Genomic DNA, 13,656 nt, shown 5'->3' with positions numbered 1-13,656 from the left:
CATCAGTAACATGAGTAAGACAGATATTAAGTAATTTAAAGTATTATTATATATATGTATTATATAACTCCTATTAGATGAGGCTCTATGTTGATAGATGCATGATAAAATGTTCTTAAAATACATGATATGTAACGCAAATAAAGTCCAAGTTAAAGTGAAAGTGAATGAAAGATGGAAAAACTTAGCATTCATAAATTTACTTTGAGCTTTAAATAATAAGAATATTAGAAATGTAACATTCTTTGAAATTTAAGAATCATTTCAAATTTTCATGAAGCTTTTGTCTGGGAGGCTATCCAAACTTTATTCCTTGCTAACTAGCTAACTAGCATAGTCCATAAATCAAACACTGCTTATATATTTTCTATAGCTAATGTTGGAGGAATGATTAAAACACTATTAATATTAATTGTTAATATGTTCTAATACCATGAAGCTGTTAGTCAGAAGTATTTGTCCAAACTTTTCCAATTGTTCACTTGTTTCCATCATATAAATAATTTATATCTACTTTGCTCTGATAAAAGGAATTAGTAATCTTTATCGATTAAAATTTCCTTATTATTACTGTCAGTATTAAACTATTGAACCAGAAATGCCTCATTTTTACATAAAAAATGGGTTCTTAAAATGCAAAGGTGTTCACCCTGAAACACAGGGCAGAACTTAATCTAGAATTATAAATCCAGATAATTTTAATCTAGAATTATAAACCCAGATAATTTTATAACTTATAAATTTAAATTTAGTGTATGAATGATGAACACACAGCTCTGAAAACTATGCTAACCTATTATCATGGAGAGCACAGGAGAAGCCTTTATAATACAGAGATGTAATTATCTGTTAATTTCTCTGATGGGTGGTTTTGGCCTTTTTAGAGTTTAATCAATCTAATTCTCTGACTTGAGAAGCTAGGAACCTAGAACATAAAATACATAAAGGGAAGTCCACTTTAGGAACCTGGCCATCTCCCATCAGGAACGGGGTCACACAAATGGATTTCTTCCTAAATGGAACCAGAAGGAAAACAATCTGGCAAATTCAACAATTGTGGTGGTGAATAGGTTAGGCTTTGAATCGGACAGATGAAGGCTGGAGTCCTGATTCTATAATTTTGATCATTGCTAAGAATCAGTGATTAAAAGTGGTACATATACACACACTCTTTTAAAGAAGAGCTGATATATTTAAACGTATTTTTGCATACATTATTAAAAAGTACCACAAGTTTCTGAAGAAGAAGCAAACTCAGAGCAACACCTTAAGATTCTTGTCATTGATTCGGGAAGTAAAACATACAAGTGAAAGTTCTTTGATCTTGTGGAACAAGGTCATTTTATTCGGTTCACGGGAGGGCAGAGGTGTTAAGAATGTGAGAGTTGCTTAGCCTCACTGACCTCATTTTTCTAAATGTAGCTATGTTGTGAGACAGAGGAAGAAGGATCCTTGCTGGGCCTGCTGGTCTACCGAGCACGCTGACCGCTGGCACACAACCAGGTGGTCTCACTTCAGGGCCCCCAAGACAAGTGAGGCTTCGTCTCCTCAAGGGAATCGGGAAGGAAGAAGCCCGTCTAGACAGCGGGCTGTGCTCTTGTGCTTTGATTGCGCTAGATACACACCTAGAGACAGATGAGAACCCAATGCAGCTCAGGAGAAGCCCAGAAACGAGTATCAGAATGACTATCACATGTGACATAAAAGTGACCTTGATTCGCATCTTTAGTGTAGGTTTCCAGAGTGACCGAGGGGTGGGAAAGAGGAACCCGTCAAAAAGGCCCTTGACGCGAGAAATCTGGGCCATAGGCTTTTATTGTTTAATTGGAAACCTCATTTTGAGTGGAAAAAGTGGTAACTTCTTCGTAGGTACGTCCATTCTCAGAGAGGTGCGAAAAAGGACTTGGTTTGTGTTTTGGGGGAAGGCTACTGCTGGCTGTTTCATGCAGACTTTGAAGAGGACCCTTGGGCTTCAGAAGCAGGTGTCTTGAGACTGCAGCCTGGGTTGCACTGTCTGAATCAGTTCCCCCATCTCTTGTGCCTGGTTATCAGTGAACTGAGTCACTGCTCAGACATGACACCCTGTACTTGTTTGTGTTTAAGATGGACTCTACACAAATATCTGTCAATTATTCTTCTGTGCCAAGTGATGGGAGAGAGGACTTCCTCTTTGGCTCATTGGGTAAAGAATCTACCTACAATGCAGGAGACACAGGAGATGTGAGTTCAATCCTTGAGTTAGGAAGATCCCCTGGAGAAGGAAATGGCAACCCCTTCCAGTATTCTTGCCTGGGAAATCCCATGGACAGAGGAGCCTGGGGGGCTACAGTCCACGGAATTGCCAAGAGTTGGACACGACTGACTGACTAAGCACACAAGGGTTGGGAGAGCAGAATATGGATTAAACTCAGAGATGTCAGGGAGCTCACACTCTACAGACAGTTGAATATACAGAAAGTTATTCCACGCTAACTTCTCCTTGTCTTCTATTTTATTTAACCTACATTCTGAAATTCAGAAACTTGTTCTGAGATGTATTAGATGTGAACGAACTGCTTTTGGTGCAAACACATTTCTTTCCTGAATTACAATTCCATTTATGACATCTGATGAAAATCAATAAAACCAGTCGATGGTTAATGTTTGACTGAAGGGGAAGGGAGAGGCTGGGGAAGCAGAGCTGTGTACTGGGTGTGGCCTCTGGGGAAGATACTTGAGTCCCAGCAAGGGTCCCAGCAGCTGAATGGAAGAAAATAACCTATAACCACCATTTTTGTTACTTACAGAAAGGTAAGCTTTGGTATGCCTTAACTATGCTGATAATGCATTTCTTTAAGAAGAACAGAATAGATGGCGAAGGGGCTTACTTAAGTTGCTGGACAAAAGTAGTCCTTGAGGGGTGCTGGGTAGTATTTGCTGGGAAGGAAAGTGTATTCCTAGTGTAATAAGTTATGCTTCTGGAACATAATTTCTTTTGCAGGGTCTTTTGACTAGTCTATATCTTCTACAAATCCATTATATGAAGTGGTTTGGGTTAAATTAAGCTTGGGAGTAGAATTAAAGGAAAGCATAATGCTTTGGATGTTTACATGTGGATTACACTCATTCTTTGTAATTAAAAATATAAAAAAGTGCCCAGCCCTGAGAGTCCCTGGGACTCTCATACTCTAGAAATCAGGGCTAGAATCTCATTTTCACAAAGTGTCATCGCAAGGTTGGTGCGTGTATTGGTCAGATTCTAGTCCTTCTTTCAGCCACATTGGTGGATGTAACATCAGCTAACGAGTGATGAGTGATTATTTTGAGATGTCAAGACATGTACAGCTTAGTGTCTTCAAAGGTCCAGTCCTTGTCTCTGTTCCAGTTTTTTCTTCATTGTGAGTGACTTTGAAACAGATGCCCTCTGGGCTGGCAGATGCCAAGCAGCAGATGGGCAATGCATTCTCTAACATTTTCTTGTCTTTCTGTTTCTTCAAAAACTCAGATAGCATGAGAGGAATAATTTGAAAGAAGAAGAAAGTGTGTGTTTAGATGACATGGAAAATGGATGGCATTCAGCCCTCACCAGGAAATGAGATGAGTCTCGCTGAGTGAGGGTTTATCACGGACTATAGAGTATATAGTTTGTGAGTCTTCAGGGTTGGGCAGATGGGTTAGGCCAGTTTCATCATTTACCAGCCAGCGGACACTGAACAGATTGCTTAAGCTCCCTGTACCTTACATTCCTCACCTATAGAAGGGAGATACCTGCCTCAGCAAGCAGTTATGCTGCTGCTGCTAAGTCGCTTCAGTCGTGTCCGACTCTGTGCGACCCCATAGACGGCAGCCCACCAGGCTCCCCCGTCCCTGGGATTCTCCAGGCAAGAATACTGGAGTGGGTTGCCATTTCCTGCTCCAATGCATGAAAGTGAAAAGTGAAAGGGAAGTCGCTCAGTCGTGTCTGACTCTTAGTGACCCCATGGGCTGCAGCCTACCCATGGGAGTTTCCAGGCGAGAGTACTGGGGTGGGGTGCCACTGCCTTCTCTGAAGTAGTTGTGAGAGTAAATTAAAAACTAGATCAGCATGTCAAGAACTCAGTACATTGTTTGGCACACAATAGACATTTAATGAATATTAACTCTACTTTCCATGAGAAAAGATGTTAACTCTACCTTTCAAGTAGGTGATGCAGGTCAGACTGAGAAGTTGCTCTTTCAATCTCTAGGGAAAGAAACCAACACTAATGAAGTAACTACATCTACCATTGTGCAAGGGAGAAACTAATTCTATGCCAAAGAAGTAGGGTCCCCAAATATGAGATAATGAGAAAACACTTGACTTTTGCTTTTTTTAAAATGAAACATTTTAAAGCACATCTGATGTTTTGCATATATCTTCTGGTGAGAAGGAGGTATGGTATCCTTTGAGACTTGCTAAGATGTCCCCTGGGAAAAGTCATTGCTGCCATTCAAGATGAAGATTGCATTTCCAGTACCTCCTCCCTTCTTTTATAAAAGGCAAAATATACCCCGACAACAACTCGACTTCCTGTTCCTTTGTCAAAGGAACTCTCTGGAAAGGAGAGTGGGCTCCCAATTTTCTTCCAGGTCAAGAGAAGTGACTCTGCTCAGGAGGAAAGCTGAGTACCATTGTGCTCCTTTCTCTGAAGGCTGACAAGTGCCTTTATGGCTGTTAGTTTACACGGGTAGAAATATACAGATTTATTTGTTGGCATGAAGTTGTATTCCTTCAGAAATCCCTGGTGTCAACTTTAGCAGGGGCTAGTTGGTCTGTGTTGTCCTCAGTGATTAAACAAGAAAAGAGGTACTGAAGTTTGTTAGGGGAATATCAATCTACCTATTTGTTACTTGTGAGAACAAACAAGAATGTTTATTTAGGTATAAGAAATGTTAAGTTAGCAAAAGCAGATACTCACCCAGTGGTTGAAGTTTAAACTCTTGTACACTCAAGCTGAGGTTTTCACTTACACGTGTGTAACAGACCAAGCTGTCCATTGTTATTGTGTATGTGACACAAATAAAACCTAATTTCTCTTACAACATTCTGTAAGACTGACATTGAATTCTCTCATCCATGATATTCTGAATCAATAATTTCTTATTGCATTTTAATGATTTTAAAGCGTAGGACTTGTGTTTCTGAGAGAGAGAAATCGGAAGGGTAGACTTGTGCCCTTAAGAAATGTTAAACTCAGGATGAGCACGTCTTCCTCATGCAGAGGGTTCCATGCTTGGTCTCTGCGATCAGACTGACCCTCCTTCCTCAACCTCGCTGAGCTGTTTCCTGCCCTGTAGGATGACAACAGGTCCTGCTTTATGGGAACATTGAGGAACTAAAGGAAATAAGTCATCCAAAGTACATAACTTAGTAAATGTTCACTAAATGCTAGCTTTTTTTTTTAATAAAGGTTTCAATGATAAAAAACCGACTCAGGAGTGAGTTTTCATAGTGGTATAGCACCCTTTACGAAGATAGAATTAAATTTATTTTCCCCTTACTCTCTTGCCCATCCCAGTTGTGAATTATGACTTAATTACAGAATCAGAAAGTTAGCCTGCCACACTTGAGGAGGACTGCACATTTTTGTTTTTAGACCCCTTGCCTGACGGTCACCTTGTATGTGAGCTAGTATTACAGCAAGTCTTTTGTTTTGTTTTAAATCTCAGTGTTTAAACCATATGTGAAAGTTAAAGTGTTAGTTACTCAGACATGTCCGACTCTTTGCGCCTCCATGGACTGTAGTCCGCCAGGCTCCTCTGTCCATGGATTCTGCAGGCAAGAATACAGGAGTGGGTAGCCATTCCCTTCTTCAGGGGATCTTCCTGACCCAGGGATCAAACCTGGGTCTCCTGCAATGCAGGCAGATTCTTCACTGTCTATCCACCAGGGAAGCCCTTAAATCATATGGGATGGGATCTAATTTAGATTTACCACATATTGAATTTCTAAGGCCAGAATGTATTATCTTAAAGTATTCTTCTTAATACGCAAAGAAATGTTGTATAAAGCATGAAGAAACACTTTGTCAAAAATAATTAAGCCAGCTTTTTTGAGAAATATGGATTTCTATTCTCCTTTTGGTGGCTCAGTCAGTAAAGAATCCGCCTGCAATGTAGGAGACCATCTGCAGCATAGGAGACCCAGGTTCGATCCCTGGGTCAGGAAGATGCCCTGGAGAAGGAAATGGCAACCCACTCCAGTATTCTTGCCTGGAGAATTCCATGGACAGAGGAGCCTGGTGGGCTGCAGTCCATGGGGTCGCAAAGAGTTGGACACCACTGAGCAACTACACAACAACAAAATCCTCCTTTTAGGCTAGAAAAGACCCTTGTGATGTTGTTGTGCTAGACATGGAGGCAAGAAGTCCTCCGCCCACCTCTCTTGTAGGGTTTCGGAGGTGGAAAGCTGAACACCTTAGAGAACTCAACACTGTTGTCCTTACTGCCAATCTGCTTAAGTCATCGGAGAAGTACCATGGGGGGTGGGTAGCCATCTGCGACCCCGTGCAAGGGCCTCCCTTCCCTCTGACCGCCTCACCCCAGCTGCCCCTTCCCTGGCTCACTCTGAGGGGAGTGCTGGGTGGAACTAAGTATGAGCACACTTCCTGAAATATTCCTTAGAACTCATGATTACTTTCTTTAATAATTAGGGTTAAAATTTGTATTTAAGTCAATCAGAGAAATTTAATATATTTTAAGAGGAGCCCTCTACTCTCTCATAAGACTATATAACCAATTATTCACTTACTGATTAAGTAAGAAATCACCCTTAATTTTGCACATGTGTAAATCCAGATTTTCGTATGCTGAAAGATGGGCATATTTCTATTGCAAAATTCAGTGAGAGAACAAAGTGCCTGCCTTTATGTGTGCATTGGGTGGGGAGAGGGCAACCACCCCTTCCTTTTCCTTCTTTGGACCTTCCTTCCTCCTTTCTAATCAGCCTGAAGTGGAAGGCAGAAGCCCAGATTTTACACCTTCCCATTTGTTTCTAGCTTATTACTAGCCACTTTAATTGAGTCCTTAATTTACCAAGAATGCAAATTGGTCAGATCCTCCTGTGATTTTTTTCTAAACCTTAAGTGATGTAATGGGTGATGGAGATTTGTGAGCAAGAAGACCACAAAGATGGGCATGATCGATCTGAACATTACTTGATGAACAATCTGAGCAAGATTTTAATCTGATTTTTATTCATAACTGGACTTGCTGTCCAATTTATGCTGCTCTTAGCAATACACAATGCAGAGGTGAATTAAATGGCACACAGAACATTTGGCTCTATTATTTGATCCTGATGGTGTTATGAATTCTAGTCACATTCTTTCCTTGGCCACATCACCTATGATATTTGAAAGCAAATTTTGCAGCCGTCTCCTTCTGTACCTTCATTGTTCTTTGCAAATGCATTGTTTAACCTTAGAGCATGGTGAATTACTTTAATTCAAAGTCTTTAACTTTTCTTTTTTTAAACAAAAAGGATGAGTATGACTGACTTGATTTAAGGTTTGCCTATCACTTACCTTTTTGTAAGAGGGAAAAAAAAAATCATGCTTGTGTATTGATTTACTTGAAGGTTTTGAGACCTGGGACCTAGAAATTCCTCATCCTTACTCAGATAAATGGGGAAATGACAGGGGAGTCTAAAAATACCTCTTGGAGGCTCTGGAGCCCAGCAGGAGTTTCAATCAGCTTGGAGTGGAGCCCCTGGGATGCAGTGGCCATTGCCTATGTAGTAACTGGATGAGGCCCCATCTGAGGCCACCTCTGTCCTGGGATGGCAGTGCCTTTGTCAGTTAAACCTAGGTCCCCTGATGTATTAGTTTGCTAGGGATGCTATAACAAAGTACCACAGATAGACTGGCTCAAGCAACAGAAATTTATTATCTCATAGCTCCGATGGCTTGAAGTCCAAAATCAAGGTGTCTGCGGGGCTGACTCCTTCTGAGGATCATGAGAACAAGTCTGAGGCCTCTCCCTTTGGCTTGTCTTCCCCTATGGCCTTTCATATCATCTTTCCTCTACGTGTGTCTCTGCGTCCAAGTTCCCCCTTTTGATGAGGACACCAATCGTATTGGAGCAGACCCACCCTGACGGCTTCATCCTAACCGCATTACCTCTGTGAAGACTTGAGTCTCCAAGTCAGATCACATTCTGAGGTACTTGGGGGTCAGGACTCCAACATGAATTTTGAGGCAAGGGGCACTCTTCAACCCATAACACTTAGATTGATTAAAAACTAAGAAACTAGGGGGGTGGAGGTCAGAGAGTGAATGAGGAGAGGGTACATTAGACAAAGAGTTGTGCGGTAGGAGCCGGATCTCCGAAGCTGATGGTCCACTGAGAAGGCGGACGCGTGTTAGCGTCTGAAGAGGAAGCGTCACCATGGAGTGAAAAACAAAACTTTTTGACATTTTAGCAAGATACGTAACAGACTCAGTGACACTAGAAGTCTTATTTGTAAGGATGTTCGTGCTTTCAGAGAGGGTAATATATGAATGAGAGCATAGGTGTGAAGTTAGCCAGACAGTGTGATCTTGGACAATGTCTGGTAACTTCTTTGATTTTTGATCTTTATGAGGCAAATTTTTTTTTACATTAAAAAATAATTGTATATTTATTTTTGCCTGTGCTGGGTCTTACTGCTATGTGGGCTTTTCTCTAGTTGTGGTGCGCGGGCTTCTCATGGCAGGAGCTTCTTGTTTTGTGGAGCACAGGCTCAAGGGTGTGGACTCGGTAGCTGTGGCTCCCGGGGTCTAGAGCACAGACCCAATAGTTGTGGCACAGGGGCTTAGTTGCGCCAAGACAGGCAGGTGGGATGTTCCCAGATCAGGGATCGAACCCATGTCTCCTGCATTGGCAAGTGGGTTCTTTACCACTGAGCCACCAGGGAAGCCCCTTTAAGAGAGAAATTTTAACAGTGCCTGCTTCATAGGGTTCTTAACGAAAAATCCGTAATTCATATAAAAGTCTCAGCATGTGCTGAGACAAAGGGCTTCCAGTAAATGTTAGCTGCCTTTGTGTGGTTGTCTTGGCTGGACACAGATTCAGGACATGGAGGAGTTTCAGTGTTTTCTAGGCTGTGGTAAATTAAACGAAGCCATCAGCCCTTATCATCAAGGCCAGCAGCCCTGATTCTGCGTTTGAAAATGGTCCACGGTTAAAGCAATTGGTAGTGGCCTTTCAAAACTCTCCCAGACCTTTAACCTCTGTTGCTAAGGATATACTTGGCCTCTCAGATAGTTGCATAGGAACTGTGTGAATTTAGCCTTTGTGACTGTGGAAACTCTGACAGATCGCAAAAATTCCTAGCAGATGGTTGGATCAACTATTTCAGATAGTTCAGATAAAATGTCACTGAATTATCTAGAAATCTACTCCAATCCTTTGCCAAGTCGGGTTGGTGAAGTAGTATATCAAATGTGTATGGCTTGGTGGTTTTAGGCAATTTCAGTTACAAACCATGGTTTCCCTCCAGCCAGGATGTAATATTCATTAGTGAAATTATGTCTGTGCAAAGAGGCAAAATAGGCAAGACTTGTTTGTGAGGACGGAGTCCTCCTTTGACATAATCCTAGCAGTGATATACTTTGCCTTGGATCCTTCAGACAAAGGCTTTGCTTGGCCACTTCATTTGGCTGTGAGGGTGTTGCTGTGAAGGCTGCGTCTTGAGTATCCTTGTGGCCAGGGCCATTGAAAGCTGGGAATTGTGACAGGAGCTGTCTTGCAGGACAACATTTAAAGTTCTGACTAATCAAACTCGGGTGGCAGAAGAAAATTTTATTTGACAAAAATATTAACTGTTCAAAATATTCACTTATTGAGGTCCCCAAAGTAGATACTATTATCCTCACTTTACAGATGAGTAGATGTGAGTTAGTGGAGGAGCAATCTAACAATTACATTGTGTGACCGATTCATCCACAAAGAAATCATGAGACCCTAGGCATGGGAACAGAAAGCAATTACTTCTGTTTCCCATTGGAAACCTTTCAGTGAGGGGTGAAACCAAATGTAAATGACAAAATAAAGGATGAGTTTAATGCTTTGTTTACTTTTTAGGTTTCATTAAGAACCTCAAACGGTGGCCTGTTTGAGCAACTAGCTAAAATAAGGCATTTATTTTAATTTGCTTTTCTGTCATTCAACTTACATGTCTTTGGAAGATTGGAAGTGCTAAAAAATCATTTCAAGTGGAGATGGTATATATCAATCAGTTCTTAACCTATTTACTGAGAAGAAATCTGTTTGTGTATTTAAAAGAGAAATAATCCTTTTCAGTTCAGTTCAGTTCAGTCGCTCAGTCTCGTCCGACTCATTGCAACCCCATGAATCGCAGCACACCAGGCCTCCCTGTCCATCACCAACTCCCGGAGTCCACCCAAACCCATGTCCATGAGGCGGTGATGCCATCTAACCATCTCATTCTCTGTTGTCCCCCTCTCCTCCTGCTCTTAATCTTTCCCAGCATCAGGGACTTCTCAAATGAGTCAGCTCTTCGCATTAGGTGGCCGAAGTATTGGAGTTTCAGCTTCAACATCAGTCCTTCCAATGAACACCCAGGACTGATCTCCTTTAGGATGGACTGGTTGGATCTCCTTGCAGTCCAAGGGACTCTCAAGAGTCTTCCCGAACACCACAGTTCAAAAGCATCAATTCTTTGGTGCTCAGCTTTCTTTATAGTCCAGCTCTCACATCCATACATGACCACTGGAAAAACCATAGCCTTGACTAGATGGATTTTGTTGGCAAAGTAATGTCTCTGCTTTTTAATATACTGTCTAGGTTGGTCATAACTTTCCTTCCAAGGAGTAAGCGTCTCTAAATTTCATTGTTGCAGTCACCATCTGCAGTGATTTTGGAGCCCAGAAAAATGAAGTCAGCCACTGTTTCCACTGTTTCCTCATCTATTTGCCATGAAGTGATGGGACCAGATGCCATGATCTTAGTTTTCTGAATGTTGAGCTTTAAGCCAACTTTTTCACTTTCCTCTTTCACTTTCATCGAGAGGCTCTTTAGTTCTTCACTTTCTGCCATAAGGGTGGTGTCATCTGAACATCTGAGGTTATTGATATTTCTCCCAGCAATCTTGATTCCAGCTTGTGCTTCCTCCAGCCCAGCGTTTCTCATGATGTACTCTGCATATAAGTTGAATAAGCAGGGTGACAATATACAGCCTTGACATACTCCTTTTCCTATTTGGAACCAGTTTGTTGTTCCATGTCCAGTTCTAACTGTTGCTTCCTGACCTGCATACAGGTTTCTCGACAATAAAAATTTATTACTGTGCATCAAAATAAAACTTTAGATCTCAAGTTAGTTTCCTTTAATGTTTTCTGTTTATTCTGAAAGCTCTTACATATTGGAGAAATTCATAGAATACCAATGTTAGACAACCACAAATGTTTTAGAATTTAATAAACTTCTGTTGAGAGCGTAATATATGCAAGCCATAGTATGAAGAGCTGGAAGAGGTTAAAAATACATAATTTTAAAATAAGGCCTCTGCTTTGGAGGATTTTGTTTTTCTAGTAGAGGCAGCAACATAGACATGTAAATAAGCAATAAAAAATAAAATGCAGGCAGGAGAGGCTTTGAGAGCTTCTGAATGGAAATCAGAGAGATTGCATGAAGGACGTAGGTTCTAGCTCCATGAAGCAGATGCTATACCCCTTATTTTGTTTTCCCAGATTTTAGCCCAATATCTGGCACATAATAAAATTGTTAAATTCAGTGATTTTAAAATAAATTAGTTGGCCCTAGATGGTCAGGTATGTAAGGAAAAATGAGAACTCATAATCTCAATCCAGCTTGATTCAGCAAATATCAATTGTCGTTTACTCTGGGTGGGGCCCTTTGCTGGGTGGGAAGAACAGCCAGTGCCAAAGTGTGGAGACAGCGAAGCTGGGTGCAAAGTCCATGGAGTGCTCGGCATTCCTGGGTGTGGCGGGTGTGGGAGATAAGGCCAGAAGAACAACTGGGGACCAACATTTAAAAGATCTTGATGTTGAGGGTTTTGAGGGAAAGATCCCCAAATGTCTATATTATATTGTCTATATTTTTACTTCTCTTAAGCAAATATTGGTTGATAGCTGATTGTGTTCATTTTACTAATATAAAAAAAATGACTAGTTAGATTTAATAATACTAATTTATTCATTTTAGATATATTGTAGTATGCTAGAACCTGGGCTTGTTATTTGTTTCTGTATGTTTCCAAACCACACAAGCAGTCTAAAGCAGTAGAAAAAATGTCTTGTTTGTGTTTGACAAGGAGCCAATTCTAAAATGATGTTTGGACACATAGACCAGACTAATTCTGTTGCAAAAGCTCATTTCTAAACATTCACAGAATTTACAGATCTAACTGTCCTGAAGGGTTTTAGTCCTAGCTCTTTCTTAAAATAGCTGTAGCCTTGGGACAATTTGCTTCATTTACACAGCATGTGCAAACAATATGTACATCTCTATACCTATATCTACATCTCTTCAGCTATCACACAGTACAGGGTAGAGCAGAAAGAGAGGAAAAGTTCTTTGAACTTTGGCCTCTGACCAATCTGGTTGGCAACAAGGCAATGTCACTTCCTAGCTGGGTATCTTTAGGTGAATGGCTTAACTTTGAACTTCAGTTTCCTCACGTATAAAATAAGAGTAACATTTCCTAATTTATTATGTCTATGAGAAACTCGTAAGAGCGCTCAGTCACTATTGAGCAATTGCTATGTATTTTCCATTTGAGTAAACTGAGGCACAGAGAGAGATTAAGCAGTACCCCCGTGGCCACTCAGCTAATGAAAGGCTGCGCTGGGTTTCCGGTTCAGACTCTGACTCAGAGCACACCTTCTGGGCCTCTGTCATTCTGTCTGTAAAGGTCCTCCCGCTGATCTACCCTATATGCTGTGCTGTGCTTAGTTGGTCAGTCGTGTCCAACTCTCTGTGACCCCATGGACTATAGCTCGCCAGGCTCCTCTGTCCATGGAATTCTCCAGGCAAGGATACTGGAGTGGGTAGCCATGCCTTTCTCCAGGGATCTTCCCAACCCAGGGATCGAACCCAGGCCTCCCACACTGCAGGCAGATTCTTTTTTTAGCATCTGAGCCACCACGGATGATCCTTAATAAACACTAATTTCTATCTTTATTTCCCAGGACATTTGTGAAGCTAAATTGTTGTAGTGCTTTGATCTTTCTTAAAGTTCAAATATAAGGTGTCCAAAGGTAAGGAATTAAAAATTGTCAGGGTTTAAATTTTTAGATAGTTAGAATTTTATAACCATTTTCCCATGCCAATTATATTAGTGATGCAAGTTCAATGTAGAAAATTTTAAAAATTTTTTAAAAAAGAAGTAAAACAAGATCATCTACAATTCCTCAAGGCAATAAAATAATTGGAATTTTAGTGAAGTGAATGCATTCATTCTTCATGTCCTTGTTTTTTTGTTGTTTTGTTTTAGCAGTCCAATATTATGATAGGCAACAGTCCTGCTTTACAGACCATGCGGAAAATTTATCTCAGATCTTAAAATCAGCTAGCCATGAAAAAATAAGAATAAGAAAAAAATCAGTTAGTCATGATGCATCTTAGGGTAAAAAGTGTACTTTTTGTGAAATGCGAAGGTGCAAGGAAAGAGGAAAAATAATATTGAGTCGGAGA

General features: G+C 40.8%; 1 protein-coding gene across 3 annotated transcripts in view; it reads left to right on the top strand.

The window, feature by feature from the left end:
* CDH17 (cadherin 17) overlaps positions 1–13,656 on the top strand; it is a 101,817-nt gene that overhangs the window by 24,994 nt on the left and 63,167 nt on the right. The gene's annotated exons all lie outside the window — the stretch shown is intronic.

The sequence above is a fragment of the Giraffa tippelskirchi genome, chromosome 6 (genome assembly GCF_054371585.1).
Source record: "Giraffa tippelskirchi isolate mGirTip1 chromosome 6, T2T-mGirTip1v1.2.pri, whole genome shotgun sequence".
NCBI classification, from domain to species: domain Eukaryota; kingdom Metazoa; phylum Chordata; class Mammalia; order Artiodactyla; family Giraffidae; genus Giraffa; species Giraffa tippelskirchi.
Note: the sequence above shows the minus strand (reverse complement) of the source record. Positions and strands in the feature narration are given on the sequence as shown.